The sequence below is a fragment of the Crocuta crocuta genome, unplaced genomic scaffold (genome assembly GCF_008692635.1).
Source record: "Crocuta crocuta isolate KB4526 unplaced genomic scaffold, BGI_CrCroc_1.0 scaffold36, whole genome shotgun sequence".
Lineage (NCBI taxonomy): Eukaryota > Metazoa > Chordata > Mammalia > Carnivora > Hyaenidae > Crocuta > Crocuta crocuta.
In genome coordinates, this window is record NW_027532203.1 from 20465654 (window position 1) to 20473111 (window position 7458).

Consider the following 7458-nt stretch of genomic DNA (forward strand, 5'->3'; position numbering starts at 1 on the left):
GCTGTCTGTTCTTTGGAAATAATAAAATAAAAAAAAAAACACCTAATAATTGATGAAAGTTACATATTGAAATACATGCTTGAATACACAAGGACCAAGTTCCAAACATGTTGGACTTTTGTCTATATTATTGTTTGTCTCGAGTGTTTTTATATAAATCAGCCATTTTTCTTATTTCACTTGACAATAGAAAAAAATGTATATATCACTTGATCAGTCATGTCAGTAAAAATGTGAATGAAGCCAGCTAGTGTCAGATGGCTATAGGAGTATAAAACCAATATTGGCTCCAAGGTTGCCTCTTGAAAATGTAGGATTTTAATCAAGGTGAAATTTGATAGCTTTAGTTGGTCACTTAAATCTGCTGTGTTTTACCGCTCTGCTCTCTTTAGACCCTTAGTCATTTGGTCACTGTTTAATCATTGTCAAGTTAGGGTGGTATGTTACTACCTCATGTAAGTTCCATATTTTTAAAGTATTTTACATCTAATCCCTGATTGCAGAATTAAAAACTTAATTTTTCTTTTGATAGGATTAAAGGAGAGTAGAAGGGAGTTTTGGGGGAGCATTAGTATTCTTGATGCCCTGAACTATCATCTATTCTATTCATGCATGACGTTGGACTTCAGTGAGATGCCTCAGTGATGCTCGTGGTAAGGAACAAGCAGGTGGTTGTTGCTCTCCATGGAAACACACTAAAAGCATAGAATGGAACAGAGAAATGACATCATGAGGGTGATCTAAAAAGCAGTGGTCTGGGGCACTGAGTGGCTCAATCTGTTAAATGTCTGACTCTTGACTTCAGCTCAGGTCATGAGCTCGTGGGTCATGAGACAGAACCCCCATGGGTTCGGTGCTGACAACAGGGGGCCTGCTTGGGATTCTCTCTCTTCTCTCTCTGCCCCTTAGCCTGCTCATGTTCTCTCTCTCTCAAAATAAATAAATAATTAAAAATCGGTAGTTAAACAATAAGAGCACTCAGAAAAGAAAGCTATTCACATTTTGGTTTCTTCTAGTGAAAATCTACTCTCTTCTCCAAGCCGCATTGTATGCATTGGGCCTGATGCACAGAAGTCTGCTCACACTAGATTTTAAGGACATGGTCTCTGCAACTGCAAACCTTTCTTTACGCTTTGGCTTCTGAAAATCATCTCACTTACTTCCCAAATTATAAATTTCATGGTTTATTATAAAAATATTAATCTCCATTTAAGTATTATTACTAATCACTTCTTTAAATGAGTCAAAGAAAATAAAGCTAAAAGTTTAAGCTAAAAATAACATGATGGAATTTGAGGCGATGGTTTTGAGCCATTTTCTCACTCTCCAACAAATTATCCAAAAAAAAATCCAGAGCTTTTGGTCTCTGATATGATTGGAGCATGAGTATGTTTTGAGGAAGTGATAGAAATGGGTCAGAGGTAATATCCTAGTTTTCTGGGGTTTATGGAGCCATAGAAAGGGGAAGACCGCTGAAATATATGTAGAAGTTTTTGAATAACTTTACAACTTTACAGTTCTGCCAAGAGATGACCTTGTGGAGTCAGTCAGACCTTGTATGATCTGAATTTCTTTTGAACTAAAGACATATCAAGAAAGCAGAGTCATCTAGTTAATTTGCTTCCCACAATGAATGAATGAATGGACTAAGGAACGAATAGGTAAATAAATAATTCCTTGAAGATAACAGAAACCCCCTTTAATTCATTCACTCACACACTTTTCAGAGTATTAGCTGAATATGTTTTGGCAGTCTTAGTGAGTTGACTTGAGCTGAACATACTGGAGCACTAGGCTACCCACATTTTTCAAGGGTATAGTACTGGGTCCATAAGATTATGGGGGAGCTGAAACCCTCAGTTCATGCTCTTCTTGACACCAAAATTGGCCCTATCCCCTATTCAAAACTGCCTTTAGTCTGGAGACGTGTTGGAGAGGATTTGGTATTTTCCAACAAGTTGCAGATGACAGGCAACAGTTTAATAGTTTACCACTACCATGTACATCATTATTTTATTGAAATTTACATTAAATACAATGCCTGAAAAAATCTTTTTTGTTTCCAAACAGGAGTATTTTGCTTTTACTTTAAAAATTTTTTAAATGTTTATTTATTTTTGAGAGAGAGAAAGAGAGAGAGAGAGAAAGAGAGAGAGAGCACATGTATATGCATGCAATCGTGCATGGGAGTGGGAGAAGGGGCAGAGAGAGGAGAGAGAATCCCGTGCAGGTTCAGCATGGAGCCGGATGCAGGGTTCATCCCAGAAACCAGAAGATCATGACCTGAGCCAAGACCAAGAGCCTGAATGCTCAACAGACTGGGCTGCCCAGGTGCCCCAGTATTTTGCTTTTAAATAGATCTTTAAGTCCCAGCTTTCCTTTCCAGATTTCTCCCCAACATGGCTGCATGAGCCCTGAAAATGGAAGGCCGAAGATGACCTGCCTTACTGAGTAGAAATAGACAAAATTCCTCTGCTTCTAGGCCTCGCACAGCCAGTTTTCCTATGAGGTAACCAATTGGTTGATTGGGTGCAAGTGGGTCGGAGCAGAAGAGCATTCTAAAATGCAACCCAGTTAAGCCTAGAGTAATGTCATTTTACCTATGGCTGATCAGAAAATGAGTTCTGATTTCTTAATGTTTACGTTGCATGCCACTTGATGCTTACTCTGAAAACATCTCAACTGAGGAGTGAAATCTGAGAAATCATCCCATTTAATCTCTTTTTAAAAACATAACAGCTTTTTGTCATTTCATCATTAAAAATTTTTTTTAATGTTTTATTTATTTCTGAGAGAGACAGACAGCATGAGCAGGGGAGGGTCAGAGAAGAGGGAGACACAGAATATGAAGCAGGCTCCAGACTCTGAGCTGGCAGTCAGCACAGAGCCCAACATGGGGCTTGAACCCATGAACCGTGAGATCATGACCTGAGCTGAAGTTAGACGCTTCACTGACTGAGCCACCCAGGTGCCCCAATGTCATTTCATCTTTGAATTTGATTTATTTCTCACCTCTACAAAAGTTTCTGTAATTTGAAATGTCAGCAACAGCTCTGTACAGCATATTCTTTTCTCAGCCTATATTCTCTTCCCAGAGGTTGACAAAGTTAGAAACTCTTCCTTCTGGATATTTTTTCTCTCTTTATTAAAATAAGTATTTATCTCGGGGCGCCTGGGTGGCTTAGTCGGTTAAGCGTCCGACTTTCGCTTAGGTCACGATCTCGCGGTTCGTGGGTTCGAGCCCCGCGTCGGGCTCTGTGCTGACTGCTGGAGCCTGTTTCAGTCTGTGACTCCCTCTCTCTCTGACCCTCCCCTGCTCACGCTGTCTCTCTCTCTCTCTCTCTCTCCTAGAAATAAATAAAACATTTAAAAAATTTAAAAAAATAAGTATTTATCTCTTTATTAAAAGAATCTTTTGAAACTCATCTAGGTTCTGTTCTTGAATTTAAGTACAAAGTAACCTCTCATTCTGTGATTGCAGGTCTGACCTGTACTGCCTTGTTTCTTACCTCTTAAGTTTCTCCATTGTCTGTTTTCACACGAAATTTCTTTAAATAGTTTAAAACCGCTATCATATCTCCCTTGGACTCTCATCTTCTTAAGGCTGGCCTCCCTAATTCCTTTAATTGTTTCTCACATGGCATGTTTTTAAATCTGTCTAACATTTTGGTCACTCTTCATGATCTTGGTGTCCATTACAGAACAGTGCCAGTAACTGAATGTAACTCCCCTATGCAGAGAAGGGCAATATTTCCACACCCTCCCTATTCTAGTCATTTACACACATACTCTAATATAAACCTAATTTCTATTAGCCTTTTTTGGAAGCCACAGTGTAAGGTGGATTAAAATTGAGCTTTCTGTTTATTAACATGATTATGCTTTTACCTATTTCAGTCTTACTTTCAAGAGTGGATCTTTTAAACTCATTTGCTATCCCCACATTTATCCCTGTTAAAGTTTATACCATTGGATTCAGCTCATTGCTCAGGCTTGCCATGATCTTTTGAGATTTTTATTTTGTCATCTAACATAATCATCTGTTTTTCAAAATCAGGACACTGACTGATTTTCTGAGTATATTATTTCTTTATTGTCATACGAATTATGATAAAAATGTTTGTGTCATGATGTCAAGAACTATCCTTGAGGTTGACAGCAATATAGTAACAAATACTTTTTAAGGTCAGTTTATTTAGTTATTAATATCCAAGTGTAAAGAGTATCCAGAACCTGTCCTTTTAAATAAAAGCTGTTAAATTGCAAAGTGAAATAATAAATATGAGACTTTTTATGATACATATATGCCTGATAACCTGGTCAAAGTAGAAAATTAAGTGACTGATAAGATGTGCTTTCAGTAAATTTATGCTGGCTCCCAACAATCACTGCTTCTTTTCTTACCTGCTTTTGAGGAATCCCTTTGAGCTCATAAATCTATCATTCATGGAATTTCAAATAATTGCCATTCTCCAGATTTCTAGAATCTCTCACATTCTCCATATTTTCACAGAGAGCACTTATGTTAGTTTGGCAGACTAATATATCAATTCTCTCAGTAATTAGATACTGTACCAAAAAAAAGGTGATGTCATGATCAGATACCTAGGGTATTTCAGTTCCCAGGCAGAGGTGGATGTGGGTATTTAGGAACCCTAATGAGAGGACTACTGAAATCAAGTAATCCAGCCATCTGCTTTTGGACATCCTTCCATCTTTTGTCCACTCTGCAAAGAAAGTAAGTTAACCTGATTTTAAGGATCCCTGGGAAAATGTATTGCAAGGAGTTGGAGAAAACTCAGGTGATGTAAGAACTACAGGATTAGAGTTGACACATTCATGACTTGGATTTTCATTAGCTTCAGTCCATTAAACAAGCATTTACCAGTGTAATACTGTATGCATAAAACAACTGAAATATTCATTAAATGGAAAAACGACTGAGGTTGCAGGCCGATGGTTTCTCCTAGAAAGTTTTGCTGCAGGGATACAGCTCACCAGGGTCCACTGGTTTGCCATTTAGTTTAATTTTTTGAATTTAACGTTTTTAAATATCTGTGCCTCATCTGGCAAATATATTTAAATGTTTATGATGGAAACTATTTTTCTTTGGAGCAAACAGTTGAAATATTAGATTTTCAAATATGTTTCATAGGAGGCTGTAGCCTATATAATTCAACTCATCACACAGGGCTAGTCTTCTTATATTTTAAAAAGAGATACTATCTCTGATAAATCAGTCTGATTCAGTGTCCCAAAACATCCTTACACACACACACACACACACACACACACACACACACAGACACACACACACAAATTGGTTATTCAATGAGTGAAATCTATCTACCAGCATTGTACTAGACATTCTGAGGAAAAGCAAGATATGTCAATGCCTTCAGACTTAAAATGTAATGGAGAGATTAGATAGAAACAGACATTAGTATAAAACAAGGTAAAATAATTCAATGGAAAGAGAATGAGCTGAGTAAAATTAGGGGTTGATTTAAAATTAGAGAAATATTGCATGTTATGATGAAATCATACTGTATTTATTTTTATTTAAATCCAAGTCAGCTAACATAGAGTGTAATAATGATTTCAGAAGTAGAATTTAGTGATTCATCACTTACATATAACACCCATTGCTCAATCCCTTAATGGGCATTAAGGAAGGCCCATCACTCATTTAGTCCATTCCCCCACCCAACACCCGTCCAGCAACTCTCAGTTTGTTCTCTGTATTTAAGAGTCTCTTATGGTTTGTCTCCCTCTCTGTTTCTATCTTATTTTTCCTTCCCTTATGCTATGTTCATCTGTTTTATTTCTTTAATTCTTGGTTTCAGCTCAGGTCATGATCTCCTGGTTCATGAGATCAAGTTCCAGGTCCGACTCTGTGCTGACAGTGCAGAGCCTGCTTGGAATTCTCTGTCTCCTTCTCTGCTCTTCCCCTGCTAGCACTCTCTGTCTCTCTCTAAATAAATGAATAAATAAACATTTAAAAAATTATCTATTTTAAAGATAAAATGTAATTAGTTTTGAAATTTTTTCCCATAAATCTTCAAGGTTCTCTTCTGCCCCTTGGTAATTAATCCCCTCCTTTAATTCAAAACCTTTGGTCTTCTTTATATGACTATCATCTTGCCTTTTCCAGAATGAAACATGTGGACTTCTGTGAATTATTTCTCTCTCTTAGCACAATATGTTTTCAATTTCTCCATTGTGTTAGAAGCATCAGTAGTTCATTCCTTTTTATTGCTGAGTAATAGTAGCTGTATGGTAATCTTACAGTTGGTTTCCATTCATCAGCTACTAAACATTTGGGCTGTTTACATTTGGGAACTACCATAAATAAAACTGCGTGGAAATTCAAAGACAAGTCTTGGTGGGGATGTATGTTGTCATTTCTTTTGTGAAAATACCTAGGAATGAGATGGCTAGGTCTCATGGAAATTGTATGTTTAAATTTTGGAGAAACTGCCAATTAAATTTTGGAGAAACTGCCAAAATTTTGTCCAAAGTGAATGTTCTATTTTCCACTTCCAAAAGCAATATGTAAGAGCTCTAGCTTCTTTTGTTCCTTGCCAATATCCGATATTGTCAAAAATTTTAATAGGTGTGTAATAGATTCTCAATGTGATTTTAATTTGCATTACTCTAATGATTTATAATTTTCCATCATTTTTATGTTTATTTGCCAAAACTCTCCTTGAGTGAAGTGGTTTTTTTTAAGGTTTGCTATTTTTTCAAATTTTTATTTGATTAAATTTGGATTATTAAAGCTTTAGATATTTTTATAAACTCTAGATAAAAGTCTTTTTTTCTCCAAATATGTTTGTCAAATATTTACTCTAGTACTTTTCACTACCGCTTGCTTCTTAGAAAATTTATCCAGGCTCCCAATGTTCTTTCTATACTTAAAAACAAATTGACCATTATGTTCTGCCAGATTCTATTCAGCATAGGCAGAATGATGCTTCTAGTCTAAACACCCAATTTATCCAGTCACCATGTAACCTGAATAGACCTCACCCTGTCCTTGATCTCTAATCTTCAGGGTCTTTGTCTAATGTCTGTGTTTTGGCCATTTGCTATAGCTTTAAAACTTGTTGTCATATAAGACTGTATCTAAAAGTTAGGTTGGAAAGGAGAAGGCAGTTTAAGTCAATGGGATGCCCAATCATTCATTCTATGAATAAATGGGAAAATATGAAAGAAGTTAAGGAAAACAAAATTTTCCTCTTCATCTTGAAGATTGCTTATATTTATTGAGTAGTTTTGAATGTTTCTCGGCTAGAAAAGAAGAATAAAGACCAGTAAATTATTGTCAGTATAACTATTTTGTTTTTCTACAAAGGAGGTTAAGGATAAATTGAGAAAGTTTGATAGTTTTAATTAAAAAAATAAAGATCGCAATTCCAGATAGTGTGAATGATAAAGTATCATTTGTTAGTTTAG